The sequence below is a fragment of the Stegodyphus dumicola genome, chromosome 9, assembly GCF_044657685.1.
Source record: "Stegodyphus dumicola isolate Sdum_Otavi_A_Nest chromosome 9, ASM4465768v1".
Classification (NCBI taxonomy): domain Eukaryota; kingdom Metazoa; phylum Arthropoda; class Arachnida; order Araneae; family Eresidae; genus Stegodyphus; species Stegodyphus dumicola.
Genome location: NC_140776.1, coordinates 903,029 through 922,162, shown reverse-complemented (window position 1 = coordinate 922,162; position 19,134 = coordinate 903,029). Strand labels below are relative to the sequence as shown.

At 31.0% G+C, this 19,134-nt stretch overlaps 1 pseudogene across 1 annotated transcript in view; it reads right to left on the bottom strand.

Annotated features, from left to right (window-relative positions):
• The window catches only part of LOC146995282 (cullin-5-like), a 267,165-nt pseudogene that overhangs the window by 33,906 nt on the left and 214,125 nt on the right, over window positions 1–19,134 (bottom strand). The window contains exons 9-13 of the transcript XR_015043187.1: window positions 8,602–8,709; window positions 7,805–7,869; window positions 7,527–7,659; window positions 948–1,079; window positions 721–841 (exon numbers count right to left, since the gene is read on the bottom strand). The product of XR_015043187.1 is annotated as a cullin-5-like (transcript). The remainder of the gene's footprint in view (window positions 1–720; window positions 842–947; window positions 1,080–7,526; window positions 7,660–7,804; window positions 7,870–8,601; window positions 8,710–19,134) is intronic.

The following is a 19,134-nucleotide window of genomic DNA, read 5'->3' as shown; positions in this document are numbered from 1 at the left end:
TTCAAAAAGTCTGACCAAATTTTCAGTCTTACTGTTTAATAAAATTATTTCTTGAACAGTATCTTCATACATAAAACAGAATTAAATGATAAGCCAGTTTTTAATGTATAGGAATGTTAAAATTACAGAAGCTACCATGATGAAAATTTTATATATTTCTGGATATACATATTTTAGATGTGCAAATAAAAAACGTATCATGTGTGTGTGCACATTCTGTCTGTCTACCACAAGAATATCTCTTAATAGGACGTCTATAGCTGTCTGTTGCTAAAGAAATAAGCTCTAACCCATTTTGGTAGTGATGTCTCAAGTAAATGCATTTAAGTTTGACAACTCAATGTCATTAATGATAAATTGGTGATACAAACTTTTTTATGTTTATTTTAAGCATAATACTCATTATGTCTGTAATTGTTTTCTCCTCCCTCCCTGAGCCAAAATTCACCAGAAACAAATTAACAATAAAATTTTACCTATTTGAAATATACGAGGCCTATTACTATAATGACCATTCTTAATAGCTGATTGTTCAAAATGGATACTGGTATAATTATATATAACATTCCCATTAATACAATACACATTATTATTTTATATAACCATATAAAAAGTAGACGAATTACAGACATATTCCTAAGGAGTACACATAAAATGTTAAGAAGCATGGATATAAAGCACCTTATCACCTTAAAAAAGTGACAAAAATTTGTAACTTACCAACCCAAGAACCACTATTTCGATGAAGATCTTTAAAGTGCTGATTAAGATCTTTGTTAATGTTTACATCTTGAAACATCCTTGCTAATTTGTTTACATAATCAGCAGGCATACCAACATCCTTTGGTGTGAGGGGATAAATAAATAAATAAATAAAGGTTAATAATAAGCAGAATTTTATATATTATAAAACTCATATCAAGATAAAAATTTAAAACTTTACTTACTCTTAACCATTCAACCATAATTTTGTCTTTCTCACTGTCAGCTGAAGACTCGAGAATGAGACGTCTTGTGAGATGAGATTTGTAATACCTCATGAAAATATCCTTATTTTGAACATACTTCAAAACTAAAAGCTGAAGAAATAAATCGGAGAGATGAACATGTGTACATATGAATTTTAATTTTAACAACAGTATCATTTCAATCGGCTTTAAGCATCTTTCTGCTTCAAATATTAGTTCAGAGTAATCAATATTTAAAAACCAGGAAACCATTTCTACAAATCTGATAATATTAAGTTCTGATAATATCTTTAATTAATAAATTAGCCTGCAGGGGCCTTACTGTTGGTAAACTTTTCATTTTTTATTATCTTTTAAAAATTATCTTTTTTTATTACCTACATCAACCTTAAAAGTGAAATTTCAAGACTCTACCTAAAAATATTTATATATGCAGCATGTAAAATTTCAATTAAATAAAGCATTTGGATTAACTGTACAGATGCCTACACCTACAATCAGAATGCTAACACACAAATTTATTATTGTTTCATTATAGTACATAAATCTAGCAGAAACAATACTTTTATTGAACATAATTTTTCTAATAATTACAGAAAAGAAAATATGCATAATTAAAAGATATTTCATGGACACATAAAACATATTTTTTATAAAAGTTTATAAACTTGTAAAGAGATAAATCTATAAGATCTAAATATTTTTCCTCTTATGATTTTTGGAAATAAAAGATAGTAAGCATTGAGAGTTAGTATACATGGGTTTGTACAGATTAATGAATCAAAAGGAAATGTAAACAAAATAGTTTTAGGAAGGAAAGAATGGCTTCCTCCACAAATCTCAACAGCAAGCCATACAACAGTTTTCCTACAACTTGCAGAGAACTTAAGGAATAATCTTACTTGGAACAATAAACTGCTCTGGTTGGAAGAAAAACATAAAATAGATTAAAAAAATTATTGAAGTTAAGCATATAAAAAGTGATTTCCAAAAAGAAGAGCATTACACAATGCATAAAAAATGTGAAATGTTCATTCTAGATGCTGTCTAATCATTTTAACCCTTCAGAGTTATGGATGTAAAATTCCATATTCAAGGATGGCTTTACCACTTATTATATAACTGAAATTTTCTGCCAGATGAATCTAATTTTGGATTGCATGTGTATTGGAAGGAAAGGATTCGAGGTACAAAGTGAGAGAGTCATTCTAGAATTATAAGAAAGAAAATATATTTATGACATTTCGGAAAACTCTGAAATTTCTAATGCTTCAAAATCTGTAATGTTTGGAGGGTTAAGAACATGATGATATGCTTTTGACTAGGTGATATTATCGATTGATGTATAAGAAAAATACAAATAACAATGTAATACGTAAGGCTAATGATTAAGCATGATCACAATCCACCAGTAGCATGGACTAGGTCAGCTCTCTTTTAGATCATGGGTCTCCAAACTATGGCCTGAGGGCCAAATCTGGCCCGTGAGCACTAACGATCTGGACCACTAGGGATTTCTTTAAAATAATGTTATAAAATTTTAAATTACAAATAGAATATGCAATAACTGTTTCGTATAACAGCCAATCCAGAAATACATTGCCTATCATGCACATTCTTTGTAAAACATATTATACAAACCTTTCTAAATTTACAATGAGTGAAATACTGTACCACTGTATATATAAAAAATCTCACATGAACATGCATGACCTCCTCATATGTCCTTTAAATTATACACATTTTTTGCTGCATTTCATTTAAACTTATTTCCTTGAATTCCATTAGAGATATATTTCTCACTCACTTTGCGACAAGGCAAAAATACATAAAAACTCAAAACAACTTCAAACAAAGCAAGAGTTTAAATTGTAAACAAATGGCGCATTCATTAGGCTTCGTAGCACTTAAACAACTTTTAAATTGTTGATAATTCTACAATTATTGCATGCAGATTAACTAAAGTAATAAAAACCTGACCCGAAATACAAGAACACCATAATTCAGTGACTTTTAAAGGAAAAAGATGCACAATTTACAAACATATAAGAATAAAAAAAATGAGCTCATCGAGCCAGGTAACAGAGTGGGTATATATATACATATATATATATAGAGAGAGAGAGACTTTTGATGCAGCAGATTGCAATCAAAAAGGGAGGTGCACAACTAAATGTTATAGCAGTGCCATATAGAGAATTTAAGACTACTTGTTTTTGAATTTTGCAAGATACATACGTACAGACATCATGAAAAAAATCTCTCCTAAATCCATTTTGGGGGAAAGAGTCTCTTTATTCTGTGCGTGCGTACAGATGTCACACAAAAAATCATTTAAATAGATTGAAGAGAGGTCAAAATGGATATTTTCATTAAAACATGATATCCTAAATTTTTTACAATTACAATACTTCGCACTTACTTAAAGGTTTCGTGTGTTATCTTTCTAACTTTTATAGTACTATGCTAGGTCGGTTCATAGAAATTTTCAGTAGTGATTTTATTTAAAACTTAATTTTTGTTCTTTTTATGTAGTAATTTATTTTAATCTTGGAGATGTTTTTTTCACACAAAACTTACCCAAAATATAAAATACTTATGAGAGAAAGTTTGCCTCAGAGAAAAGTGTAAATAAAATACACTGATAATTTGTGACAATGGGGAGATAAAACTACTGAAAAGTAAAGTACATAAAGAAATCTGTAATATTCTGGGACAAAAATATATTTTTGAAAATGTTTAAAAACAGCTTTAAGAAATTTATATTAGGTGAAACTGCATAAATGTCTAAAAAACAAGACTTTTCATAAGATCATAGCACATAAATCCAATCACAAAAATCTCACTCCCTCATTTAAAAACATGTATGCTGTTCATTATAAATGCTGTTCATTACAGTGGTATGATGAATTAACTGGATCGTAGCTTTGTGAAAGAGCCAATATGGCCTACTGGCTAAAATGTTTGGAGACACCAGTTTTAGATCATATGACAGAAGAATCAAAATGTATCTAATACATACAATTTTGGATCTACTTTTTTTTTATATATATGTTTTCAACCAACATAAAAGTTTAAATTGTTTTAAAAATTCTTATCTCTATAAAAATGAATGCATATTTTTGATAACAGTAAAATTATCCAAAATATGTGTAATACAATTGATTCTTGAATATTTAGTTTTTCTATAAAACAGATCAAAAAAAATTTCATATTTTTTAAACAATGAAATGAAAACTTCATCAGGATGGCAAAATGGACAATATTTACAATTTTGGATCTACTTTTTTCCCATGTTTTCAACCAACATAAAAGTTTTAATTTTTTTTAAAATTCTTATCTTTATAAAAGTTAATGCATATTTTTTATAACAGTAAAATTATCCAAACTATGTGTAATATAATTGATTCTTGAATATTTACTTTTTCTATAAAACAGATCACACAAAAAATTTTTATTTTTTAAAAAATTAAATGAAAACTTCGTCAGAATGGCAAAATGGACAATATTATGTTTTTGAGTACCCCCCCCCAAAAAAAACATGCCAGTTTTAGTTCTAATTATTTAATTAGGAATGACTGATGACATAATTCAATAACTGATACTTTTAACAGATATTAATCATATTATATGGTAATATTAATTGGTGGTAACTTAAATATTCATTACTGAATAATAAAGAGGGTGTTTACACATTTTCAAAATAATTTAAATAAAGAATTGAAGAAAAACAAATGTTTTGCAGTAAAAATTTGAGGCCACAAATTATTCATTGAAACGAGAAAAATGGTTTGATTTTTTTTTTTTTTTTTTTTTTAAATTTTTCTTTCAAAACGTTGCTTGCAAACAAATTGTGGACCGAGGAATATGTTTTTGCGCTTTCTGAAGAGTAATATTCCTATTCCGTAATTCAGAAACACGGTGAAATGAATCACATTAAAATTTCTAAGTGGAAAATAAGCAATATTATTCTTCAGAAAAGGAAAAACCATCAATGGACCTTCTACATGGAAAGAAGGTTCCAAATGAATACCAAAAAAAAGGTACATACTGTTTCTAATGCCTCTCAAGTTTATTCTTATTCTGTAATTATGAAGCTTAGAGCAATGTATGCTATTATATTTTCTAAGAGCAAAATAAGCAACATTATTCATTGGACATGAAAAAAACCGTCAATTATTACTTCTGCATTGAAAAAACTTCAAGCAAATATTCAAAAAAGGTACATACTCCTGTTTCTATAGTTAAATCATTAGTAACCAGAGAAAATCCGACGATGCAGAAATCAATTGTAAAATCTTTAAATACATCCGTACCAACAATAAATAAAACAACAAACCAAGACTTACAACTTTAAAAAATCTAAAAAGCATAATGTTCACCAGCTTTGGCCAAGGCATGTGGCTCAAGACACAACAGCTTGCAGAACCCTGTATGAAAACTATTTAGCAGGACATAAATGAAAATACATTGCGACCTTTGCTGAAGCGTGGTTTTACCTAAATGATGGCAACAACTAAAAAAATGTTTTATTTGATACTGAAAAGGAAGAGAAAAAGAAACCATAAACTTAGTTTCGTCAATGCATAATTAAGTTTCTGTAATGGCTTTATGATTGCCGCAGGATTCTTTTACAGTAGGAAAATAAAAATAAGAAGAGCAGAAAAAAATTTCAACATTAATTCACTATCAAGAGAAAGTTTTATGACCGATATTGACAATAGAAATTCCATTTCTTTATGCCAGTGACTTTCAAAGCGTAAGAATTTATCAAGACAAAGCAAGAAGAATTTATCAAGACAAAGTCATACTTTGAAAAGTACCACAGAATTTCTTGAAAAAATGAAGACCGATCATATATACATATAGTACAAAGTCCGTACTCCGGACGTCCATTATCCGGAATGATCTATAATCCAGACCTCAAAATCCAAAAACTTTTTTTGTATGCTTTATGCATGCTCGTTATTGCTCGTTTGCGCATGCACGTTGGGAGGATGTGTCTCCAGACACATTAAAAAATGCTTGGCATAATTTATGGCCAGCTACCATATTTCATGGTGACCATATTTCATGGTCATTCATAGCCGCGAATTTGAAGGTATTCGGACATCGCAAAGTAAAGGTGAAATTTTCCAGTTATTGGATTTTGTAAAGAAATGTGGAGAAGCGATAATAAATGAAGATGATATAACAGAAGTTTTTCATTGGGACGACAATGCCCCAATTATCAATCAATTAATGGACAGCGAAATCTGTAGTATGGTTCTAGATCCAGAAAATACCGCTTCTGATAGTGAAGAAAGTGACAGAGAGGTTATTGAAAACAAAAAAATTTCGATTGATAAGTTAGTCGGTATTCGCAACACAACAATTACAGGACTTGAACAGTGGAACTTTGTAACTGAACAAGAAATTATGTCTGTTTATGGAATTAAAAAGAAAGTATTGGCACAAAAAACAAACCAACTTAAACAACTTACATTGAAAGAAATGTTTAACACAGTAAACAAATAAATATTAAGCTTTTTTTTGTAAATTTTGATACCCTTTAGATCATAATTGCTCTTTATTTCATAAATTACAGTTTCATATTTTTAATTGTGTAATTTCTGTATGCAATCTTACCAGATTTAAATTGATGATCTATGATCCGGAAAAACCCCTAATCCGGATGAAGTCCTGATGAGTCCGGATTATGGACTTCATACTGTATATACCTTTTTAACGTATTCGAACAAAGTTCCCTGACCTATGGACTACTGTGTATCTAGTGTCTCAAAATGAGCTCTTTGTAAGTGCTACCCACCACAATTGATGAACCCTGGAAGAAGTGGAACAGGAATGGAGATCAATACTGCCAAAATTTTATGGAGAGTCCTTCTATCATGGAAATCAGAAGAGCCCTTCCATCATAGAAATCATGACCCAGACTTACAGTCCAGTAAAAAGGCTATCAGATCGAACATTTAAAAAAATACTCTTCACATTTTAAACATAAATTAAATGGCCCAAAAATTATTCTAAAAATGTGTAAACACCCTCTGTAATAAATAAACGCATTTTCATAAGATATTGAATAATTAAAGAAAAGAAGAGAATTCCAGTTTTTATGAAATCTTAAGTTTATTCCCTGTTGTTCTTTAAAGTGGTTAGCAGTGCAAATGCCATATTATAGGACCTGAATTCGATTCCTGGAGAAGATATGGATGTTTGTCAATTCCCCTTTACTGGGGTACAATATTGAATACCCATGGACAATACTTCTGAGGATGAAATAGCTAAATGAGTGATATGCTCAGCCATTCTCAACCAATGCTTAATAAGTATGTGTCCACCCAATGGGGGAAAAAACAAATCTCATGCATTAATTTGAAAATTAAGTATTAATTTAAAATAAAAAAATTATTTTCATCAAATTTTACATTAACTAACAAAAATTTGGTATAGTTATGTAATGCATACATATATATTACATAGAACTGTAACTTAAAACATTTAAATCTGTCAATTATATTTTATACCTAACTACTGATAGCAGAAAATATAAATACATACCACTCCTTTTAATTTTTTATCAACTTCATCTGATGTCAATTTTTTGGTGAGAGAGGTTTTCCTAAGCAGCACATCACAATAATTAGCTAAAAGCTCGGCACAGCGAAATTCTGGTTGAGTTCTGTTGCCAGTCCTGTAGAGAAGAACATTTAATATTCGGAAATTATTAAATAGCATTTTCTAACAAAGTGAGCAGAGCTACTTCAAAATGTACATTTTTATGTGACATTAAAATTAACAATTTATGAATTTTATGTGAAAAACAGATATGATCTTACACTTTTTGCTTTGTAGACCACTCTAAGCAGAAAACAGATGTATCGTTAACAACTTCCTTAAAAGCCTGTGAATGAAATATTCTTAAACAAATAGAACAAAATACTAATTATTATTATTATTATTATTATTATTATTTACTATACACCTATTAACTCTTTCGCATCGATAGAGACCCAAATCTGTTTCTCTCAAACATCTGAAATGCCTGTATATACAAATTTTTGTTGGAATGGATTTTCTTTTCCCATTCAAAGTAGAATGCTACAGCATTAACAATAGCTTACTTTTTTAAGTGAAGCGATTACTCTCTTGTGTGGTTTCACCCAGCGTGCAGTTTTCCCTTGGGACACGACTGCAGTTGAAAGCACCAATAGTGAAACATTGACAATACATAAAGAAGAGCAAAGGCACAATTCAAATAACAGAGCTACTTAATAGCTTCAAAAGAATGGTTGGTATGTCATTTAACAACTCCCGAAACCAATGCGGCATGCACTAACATGATGAAGAAAAGCACCAGGTAGAAATGTATTCAGACATTTGAGCAACCTGCTTATATCTGAATGGTCAGACGTTTCGGGTGACTTCGATGTGAATGAGTTAAAGCTGATGGAATATTTGCTGAAATTACAGGAATACCACAAGAACATTTTTTTTTTTTTTTTTTTTTTTTACTTTTACTTTTAAGAAATACATAAATATATTTTTCCCATTGAAATATTTCTGTTAAATTTGATTTTAACTAGAACATGCTATATGGTAAATCTCTCAGTTATAACATAAATATGAGCAATACCTTATCTCTTGATGTTAAAAATCTAGGATCGTCATTAAATGCTTCCTTGACTAGTTTGCTAAACCTTGCAAATAATTTTAATAATTGTTCTACATATTTTTCAAAGTCCTGTAAAAATAAACACACCAGAAATATAATAGTAAATAAATAAACAGAAATTTAAAACAGATGCTATATAATAACAAATGAACTTTATTTTATGGTTCAGTTTCAAACACCAAAATACTTTTAAAAATTTATATCCTCCACAAATAAGATCTATAATTTTGATTTTTTTTTTCCACGCATAAACACAATGCTAGTTGCTTGAGAAAATAAATAACCTTTTAAATTTTTTAAAGTGACTTGGCATAATTCATAGTCTCAAATCATAAGAAACTATTGTATCGTGTGTAAATTTCTCTCGATTTTCAAACTGAAGTGTATTTTCTTGTAATTATTTTGTTACCACTGATAAAAAATGACCTTGATTCAAGCAGATGTTTAAACACAGTCTCTTCCACTCACGCTGTATAATTCTAGAGTCTGTTTTGGCATAAATTTTGTTCAGTACAGTGCTAAGAATTGAGAACTTAAAAATTCATTTTTGTCATATTATGTTCTTTTAGTTTAAAAAAAAAAAAAAAAAAAAAAAAAAAGTTATTTTAATGGCTAGTCAAATTTGTGATGTATGTAGAAAAAATGCTGTTTTTAAACCCACAGTTTGAAGCTGCTTTGAAACACCTAAAAACCGAAATTTCAGCTTCGGGCATGGTGCATGCTCTGGACAACCATGCACAGTAAACAAGGACCTATAAAAGAAGCTATTGCTTAAGTTTACATGATACAATTCAGGAACTAATAGACAGACTAAATATTCCAAAAAGTATAGATCATTTGAAGAAGATCAGGCATGTAAATCCACTGCAACGTAGAAGTACCCCATACTTTATCACAGAAGAATACGCTTGCTCAAGTTAGCAGGTAATTCTTTGCTAAAAAGAAATAAAGAAGCTCCTTTTTTGAAATGACTCATTAATGTACATAAGTGTACAAGAAGTGTATAATATACTATAACTATAAGAAGAAAAAAGATCATAGGGTAAACCAAACAAACTTCCTTTAGCAACACTCACAGAGGGCACATCCCAAAAAAGTAATGCTTTGCATAAAAGAGTCTGCAAATGAATTGCATACTATGAACTATAGCCACTAAATCAGATAATAAATTTTGAAAATTTATTCCAAATGGCAGTTTATAGCAGCAATAGAAGCAAAGCATGAAGAACTGACCAACTGTCCAGGTGGGCCCCAGATTTCGGTGAATGTCAGACAAAGGCATGGAGTACAGCTGGAGGGCTTTATGACATTATCCTATATTTACTAGATTTTAATCCCTTCAGATCACTTCAAAATTCTATGGACAGCCATCTACGTTGACTGTAAAACAGAAGTCATTAACTTCTTTATGAATAAACCTAATGACGTTAAAAAAAATATTTTGCAGCTGCCAGATAAGTAACTAAAAGTCATAGAACAAATTTGTGCTTATGCGATGAATTTTCTTGTGTTTTGTAATCATCAAAATGTTGCAAAATTTTCCAGAAAACCTATACTTTTTACATTGGAGCTGTCTTTTGGAATCTTGTAAATTTTTTAACCATCAACAAGATAAATCATGTAATTCCTAAATTAAGCTTACTAAAATAACTGCCAAGAACATACCAAATTTTACCACTCCAAAAGAAATTAAGGATATCATTAGAAAACTTTATAAGGAAAAAAACTGATGTGAACACCACAATGATTTCCTTGTATGGCTTATTAAATTATACACATTTTTTGCTGCATTTCACTTAAACTCATTTCCTCAAATTTCATTAGAAATATATTTTACATTCAATTAATTCAGTTCTGATTTCATGGCATAGCAAAAATATATTAAAACTCAAGAAATCTTCATTAAAATTGTAAAATGCAAGAAAACCTAAAGTACCAAATACAGTTTAAAAAAACAATTTTTGCAATAAAAATTAGAGTTTCTATGCCAAAACAAGCAGTTTGACCATTGGACAGAAATTTTCGGCATACAAAAATTGAAAGTTAAATACTGGCCTTCCTGCACAAAAAGAAACTTAAGTTGGTGCACCAACTGATTTAATTCACTATTCTACTAAGAGCTTCAGATGTAAACGAATTGCAGCCTCATTAGGCTTGACATCACTTAAATTTTAAATTGTTGATAATTCTACAACTATTGCATGCACATTGACTAAAGGGCATAAGCCAGAATATAACAACATTATTCAGTCACTTTTAAAGCAAAAAATGCAAAATTTCTCAACATATAAGAATAAAAAGCAGAGATCACTGAGCCAGGTAAGAGGGTCTCTTACCTGGCACATATATATATATATATATATTTAAAATAAAGTTAAAAGTAAATTGGAGTCAAAGCAAGGTGAATCCTGGACAATATTAATAACTGCATCCTTTTAAAGGGGTTAAACATAAAATCAAAACATTTCAAAATAAAAAATTATCATAGTAGTATAAAACTTGAATTCTAAAAATGTAAAAAGGGAAAATATACACTCTTTTGAAGAAAAAAAAAAAAAAAAAAAAAAAAAAAATCGAAGCACCAAAAAAGACTTTTGCAATCATGATGAAATTTGGTATACAAAAACATCTTGATCGAACATGCAAATGATCAAAGTTTCAAGGCAAATGAACAGGAATTGCGATCATAGCCCGCGTTTCTAGTGAGCAATTTGCAAAGTATAAAACCAGTAACAGAGGAGGAAAATTTATCTTTCTTTGTTGCTGCCCTTGTAATTCCTTCAAGAAGCAACTAAAAATGCCATTACGATGATTCGAAGATCTTACAGACAACTAAACGACTTAAAATGTGGTCCCATTGTAGGGTTGTATGAAGCTGGTTGGTCACAGCGAGCAACAGGCAGCCACCTGCAGCATACACACACTGCTGTGCAAAGATGGTGGCAGCAATGCTTGCTACAAGGAAATTGCCGACGAAATGAAGGCTCTGGAAGGACAAGAATCACAAATGCAAGGCAAGATACCAGGTTCAAACTGCCCCAATGGTATCACTGTCGACCATTCAATGCACTACAGCCATGTCTATAACTTCCATGGTACCGCCCTCCATCTCATGGCCCTTGTCTGAGGCAGGGTTACGCTCACAGAGGCCTTTAAGACGTTTGCCTTTGACCCCACAACATCGGCAGAGTTGTCTGGAGAGTGGGAGTTTCTTATGAAAGCAGGTCATCTTTAGTCATCCTCCGTACATCTTTAACAGCGCAATGATATGTTGATACCATCCTGAGGCCGGGTGCATTACCCTTCATGGCCCGTTGTCCTGGGGCCATTTTCCAACAAGATAATGCCAGGCTACATACCACTCGCATATCTCTGGACTGTCTCTGCGTAGCTGATACTCTTCCTTGGCCAGCAAGGTCACCAGGCCTTTTACCAATCGAGCATGTCTGGGACATGATAGGCCGCCAGATTCGGGCACCACAAAATATTGCATATCTGGAGCGACAACTGGTGAATGCCTGGCAGAATGTGTCGCAGAATGACATTAGGAGCCTCTACCACTCATTGCCTCAACAAATTCAAGCATGCATTGCCGCCAGGGCGGTTCAAACAGTTGACTAGCTACTAATTTGAACACTCAATGCGTGATTGTGAGCCGTGAACAAGTATTATGACCTTGATTTTTTAATCCTTTTATTATCTGTGTATGAGCCATACACATATTCAATTTTATCAAAAACAACCACTTCCTTTATGGTGCTTCAATTTTTTTTTTTTTTTTTGCAAAACAGTGTATACAAGAGCATAAAAATTAATCTCCCATTATTCAAACTTTAATTCAGAACTCATCAGGGAAAAATGAATAAAAGCTTCATAAAAGTTAATTAATATGCTTCGAAAATGCGTTTTGTTCTTCTGGTAAATTTGAGATCAAAAACCGACAAAAGAAGGAAATTTATAATACATACAAACTCATATTAAACCAAAAAAAGTGAATCTGAACATTACATAATGTAAAATGATTATTCAAAAAAAAGGGGGGCTAAAATCATTATATGTATATCTGAAATTCAAATTGAAATATAAAGACAGATCACAATGTAAGTGTATTTTAAAACAAATAGTTATTTAAACAATATTCTAAAAATGAGTGTTCCCTGATTATGTTTAACTAAACTTTTAATTCCAAGAAAACGAATAACTCTTCATAAAGATTGCTTAAATAATAAAATCAAAGCACAGCCCATTTCGGCAAAAACTGAAAGTCTAATAAAAATAAAATTGAAAGAACCTATGAAATATAAAATTTAAAAAATGCAAACTTATTGAAATCATATCACATTCTTCAAACGAAAATTTACTTAATCCTTCAGATGACCAAACTGAGTTTCTTGTAGAATTCAGAGTGGCTCTGAAGAACCCAAAGATGGTAGTTCTTGGAAAAAGTATGCAATGAGGTTCAGTCTCTAACAGCAGAGCTAAGTATTTAAACGTGTGTTCAAATAAACCTCTCCTGTTAAACTCTGTTTGTGGGGAAGTCAAATGTGGGTGCGGTCGTGAAATTTACTACCACAGGGAAGGGTGACCACCAAAGTTCAAAGTGGCACCGTTAAGAAACTCTAAAAATGCTGTCTTCTGTAAAATCTTAAAATTGTGAAAGTAGTACTGGCTCAAAGTTGAGGAAAAGAAAAAATATATTTAAAAAGATAAAAGTCTTCATATAATTGGGGTACAAAATGTTTCTGAAACTAAAAAGCCCCATTTTAAGCAAGAAAATTTGCCAGTAAAATATTAATAATTGAAAAGGAAAAGAAACAAAATCTTTGTACATATTTACATTAAATTTCTTACCGTAGCCACCCAACTATTACCTCTGATTAGGATTTAAGTAATAAATATCAATTCAGAAGTCAAACAACAAAAATCAGCGTTATATTTTCAAAATTTTCACAGGACTAGTTTCGATGGTTCTGCCTAACCACCATCCTCAGCTGCAAAACCGCAAATGAACAAGATAGGAAATAATGATTAGATATGATAAGAAAGCCTGGACAAGAATAAGCAAGTGGCGCCATCTGTTGATGAAACCAGAACTAAAACATAATTTCTTTAAAGGCCAAAGGCAAAGATGGATTGGAATAAGGATCATTAACTAGAACAGAAAGGTTTTTTGTTAATGTGAAATGCTTCTAGAAAATCCATTTCTCGAATGGAAGATGTTTTTTGAATAATTTTGGCAGCAGAAAAATTGAAAGTGTGATTTTCGGACCAACAATGTTGAGCAACAGAAGACTTCTGTGTTTCCTTTTTTCTAACATATGACTCATGTTCCTTGACGTGAAATTTTAAGGCTCTCTTAGTTTGGCCAATGTAATACCACACTGGCAAGGAATCCTATAAATACCCCAGGAATTCATATACAGAATGGGGTCTTGGAGTATGGAACTCGGAATTTTATTGATGGGAGAATAAACAACCCAAAAGTTAAATTTCTGCAAAATATGTGCAACTTTATAGCTAATTGATGCAAAGAAGCGAATGACAACAGAATTTTTATAATCTCCTAAAACAAGAGTGTGCCTTTTAGTGTGTTGAGATGAGAATTTTTTAACTGCTTGATTACTAATGTTGGGTAAAAAGCCCGTCAATAGCTATTGCTTTTAAATAATTTAGTTCTTTATCAAGGGATAGTTTGGAGGAGCAAGCTTGAAGAGCACGGAAAACATAGGAATAAAATGAAGCTAACTTTTGTTTAGTCGGATGACATGATTTAAAGTGTGGTAGAAGGGAAACCGATGAAGGTTTACGGTAAACCGTAGTACTGAAATTGGATGTGTTATGTGTGACCAGAATGTCGAGAAACAGAAGAGAATTGCAAGTCTCAAGTTCAAAAGTGAATTGAATAGCAAGATCAATAGAATTCATTGTTGAAAGAACTTTATTTAAATCATCTTTATTATCTTCAAACAGGGTAAAAGTATCGTCTACGTAATGGAACCATGCCGGGAAGTTTAATGTTTCAAACAATTTTGATTCCTAATAATGCATGTAGATATCAGCCAGGATGGGAGTGAGGGGGCTTTCCATGGCTAATCCCTCAGTTTGCTTGTAATATTTATTTTGGAAAACAAAATGTGTTTGTTTCAAACAGAGTTGAGTGAGAGAAATTAGCTCATCAATTTCGATGCAAGACAAATGAAATTCACGAAATCTGGTTTCTAGACATCTTAATGCACCTTCCACTGGAACATTGGTGAATAATGATTTTACATCAAAAGAAACCATGAGTAAATTTCTAGGAGAAATGTTTTAACCTTTTTTACAAACTCTATTGAATTTTTTATTGTGTAAATGTTATTGTCTAATAGAGTTGAAAATCTAGAAACTAAATATTTAGCTAATGGATATGAGGCAGTACCTGAGTTTGATACAATAGGGCAGAAAGGAATACCACTTTTATGAATTTTGGGAAGAGCATATAATCTGGCAAAATTCGCAACAGATGAGATAAGCGAATGTTTTAAGTTGCTTGAAATGATTCGTGAAAATTTGATTGCAGTTTTCATTTTTGACAGGTCCGAAGGTGAAGGATCTTTAGGGATCGGATTATATGGTCCTTCGTTTAAGAGTTTAGTGACACCATCAATGTAAGTGTTCTTATCCATGACAGCTATCTGGCCACCTTTGCATGCCTCTGAAATGATAATATACGGGTTAGAATGAATTTCGCGCATTGTAGCTCTTTCTCTCACAGTTAGATTTGGTTTCAAAGGTTTATTATTGAATTTCACATTATGAGCGATAAGATGCCTAATCATTTCTTTCTGTGAATCTGAAACTTTACTGAACTTGAAAGTTTTTTCGATAGGAGCCAAAATCTTTGGAATCGAGAGTTTACAGGTTTGTGAGAAGTTAAAATTATATTTTAGACTTCTCTCTTGTTCTTCTGAAAGACTAACATTAGAAATATTAACTATTGGCTTGATGTTTACAATGGGAAGATTTTTTTGAACTACTGGAAGACTGTAAAAAAAGTTTTTCGAATATAACTGCAAGGGTGTTTTTATGACGGTTAACTGCATTCTCCGTTCTAGACCAAGACTTTTGTTCAAGGGCAGTGAATTTTGGATATGAATTAGGGAGTTCCAGATGAAGCTTATAGAGTTCATGTTCAATTTTGGACAATTGTTGACGTGTATCCCTTATGATGGACCGAAGTAAGGCAAGCTTGAAATTTAACAGAATTCTTGAAATGCGACTGGAAGGTTTTTGATTAGATTTGATTTGAATAAAATTGGAGATCAATTTTTTACATTTACATTTAAGTAAAAAGTCAAGATGATTCAGGAATTTTTGCTGCTTCAGGTGTAATTTAGTGAAACAATTAATGGATGAAGGCATGATAAACAATGCAGAAAATCAAACTAAATAATAATAAAGCACATACAAAACAGCAGAAAAAACTTTCACTGAAACGAATAGAAAACATAACGCTTGTAACCAAAATGCATGAAATCAGACAAGCAAAGCACAATATCCAAATATGCGAAACATAAACAGAACTAGAAAATTGCAAAAAAAGTACTTACCGAAACCCATTCAATCACAAAATGGCGGCCACACCATGTGCAAAAAAGGAAGCAAAAAATAAGCCGTTTTGGGCTCGGAAACACATACAAACGCAACACGACAAAAACCACGTGGAAAAAAGAAAGCACAAAATAAGCCTGTTTGGGACTTCTATAATTAAGACACAATAACACGCCGAACAAATACTAATTCAGAAGTCAAACAACAAAAATCAGCATTATATTTTCAAAATTTTCACAGGACTAGCTGCAAAACCGCAAATGAACAAGATATGAAATAATGATTAGATAAGAAAGCCTGGACAAGAATTTTTCTGTTCTAGTTAACGATTCTAATTCCAATCCATCTTTGCCTTCAGCGTTTAAAGAAATTATGTTTTAGTTCTGGTTTCATCAACAGATGGCACCACTTGCTTATTCTTGTTTAGGCTTTCTTATCTTATCTAATCATTATTTCCTATCTTGTTCATTTGAGGTTTTGCAGCTGAGGATGGTGGTTCGGTAAAACTATCGAAACTAGTCCTGTGAAAATTTTCAAAATATAACGCTGATATTTGTTGTTTGGCTTCTGAATTAGTATTTGTTCAGCGTGTTATTGTGTCTTAATTAATAAATATCATATCACTATAAATGAAAAATTTTTTTAAAAGTAGTTAATAGCAGCTTTCTTCAGGGTTATAGAAATTTTGAATAGAGGTGTTTTATTCTCAAAGAGAATTTTGACTAAATAATTTATTTCTTCTTGTAAGTATTTGACTTTGTTACAAATACTTTTTATTCTAAGGAGCTGAGTATGTATGGTATTTAGAATTACTCTTCTGGAGATACTGGAGTGTCAATAGATTAGTTTAACAGTAGGAAAATCAAAATTTCTTCTTGTCATAAATTTTGATATCTTTAAAGTTGATAATTTGCTAATCAAGTTAATTAATATCTCCTTGTTGAAAGTTAGTTTTATTGAGTTTCAAACATGAAGGATAAATGTAATCGAATTCTATTTTATTGAAGTTATTGATTGCAATAATATCATCCATGTATTTGTATATGCTTTAGTAATATGAACTTTGTACTTGAGATAACTGTTGTTGAAAATGAAATTCCTTGGTGAAAAGGTACACATTATAGATCACTGAATTAGATCTTATCCCCATTAGGATACTGTTGATTTGCTTAAAAAAAGCATTATTAAAAGCAATGTAATTATTAAAAAGAATACTTTCTAAATACAGCTGCCATTCTTCCTTGGAAATAACCGTAATAATTTGTGGAAATAAATCTGGTAGAGTTAAAAGACTGTCAAATACTTCTTGCAACGGAACAGCCATGTATAAATTCTCAAAATCATTAACGGAAAATAATTTTAATTTTAATAGTGAGAAGCATTTCTAGTATCTGTGTGTTATTACTTATTATCCAAGTGAAATTGTGATCTTGCATCTGTGTGTCTTAATTAAAGTAGAGAACTGTTAAGTATTTTAGCAAAACGGTTTTCTATTTCTTTCATGTAATTTCTGGTCTTGTTAGCTATAAATTGAAATCTGGCATTTTGTGAAATTTGAGCAATGCATAAAGGTTGGAGAATCTATTGTAAAATATACTGGTGGTTATTTTAAGTCTTCAATGAATTGCAGTGAAACGTCTTTGCAGAATATTCGCCATAGTTACTGCGGCATGGAGTTCTTCTATAATCAGATTATGGTAGAAAACCTTTTAAATAATACTAAAGTTGTTACTGGCTTTGCCAATTTTCGTAATGGTAAAAAAATTCTTCAATGTTTTAACTTTCTTGTCTAAATCTCATTTATTATGTGTTCTTTGGTATGCTTTTTGAAGTCATGGAGCATTGCTTCTTTCTATTCTAGATAAGTTGTAGTAGGTAAGTTAGTTTTGTAGCTGGAGAAGACTATGGAACTTTCTAGATTTTTTCCAAATTATTGGATGCTGAATTTTTTGCTTACTTTAAAAGTGGGTTGAAATTTGGTGCCAAGATTCATTAAATGCTTTAAAGTTCTGTCTTTAATAATTTCATAATTGTCTTTAATAATTTTTATATATAATTGGTGCAGCTGATTGCAACAAAAAAAGGAGTTGCACAATTAGATGTTATAGCACTCCCATGTACAAAATTTCTCTGTTCTACAGCTAATTGCTTTTGAGGTAAGCGAGACACATACATATGTATGTACAGATGTCATGGAAAAAAAATTCCTTCTGAATCCATTTCGGAAAGAAATTCCTTTATTCAGGCCATATGCACAGATATCATTGAGGAGGAGGGAAAAAAAACCATTCAAATGGATTCGAGAGAGGTAAAATGGATATTTTCATTGAAATATATCCGGAAATGTTTCTATTACAAAGCTTCCTTTACTTTGTACAAAGAAGTAAAAAATGTTAAGAAATGATCCAATTACCAAAAAATTTATAAAATATGCATCTAAAACTATCACGTGACTGTGCAGTACAATAAATACCTAAAACATATATTTTTTAAATGTTCGGGAACTTGCAAACATTTGCATACTACAGAAAGAAGGGAAAGAAATCATGCCAACTTAATAGCTGGAAATCATTTAAACTTCTACCAAAAACACATTTAGAAAGAATTAAATAATGTCTTTCCTTATAAAATAATATATTTGGTTTCAAAAGACATCTTTTTTACCAGAAGACACTTTCTATAAAAATGACATATCAATCTGGTATTATTATTCTTTTTAAAAAAAATTTTAACTTGTCGCCTATTTCTAATTAACTTAAAAAATTCTTATTACAAAGAAAATGTTTTAAAAACACTTAAGCATTAATTAAAATACTTCTAGCATGTTTAATTAGATATATATTACCAAAAAAAATCTATCAAATATAATACAGTCAAAGTAAAGAATTAATGGTACTTCCTTAT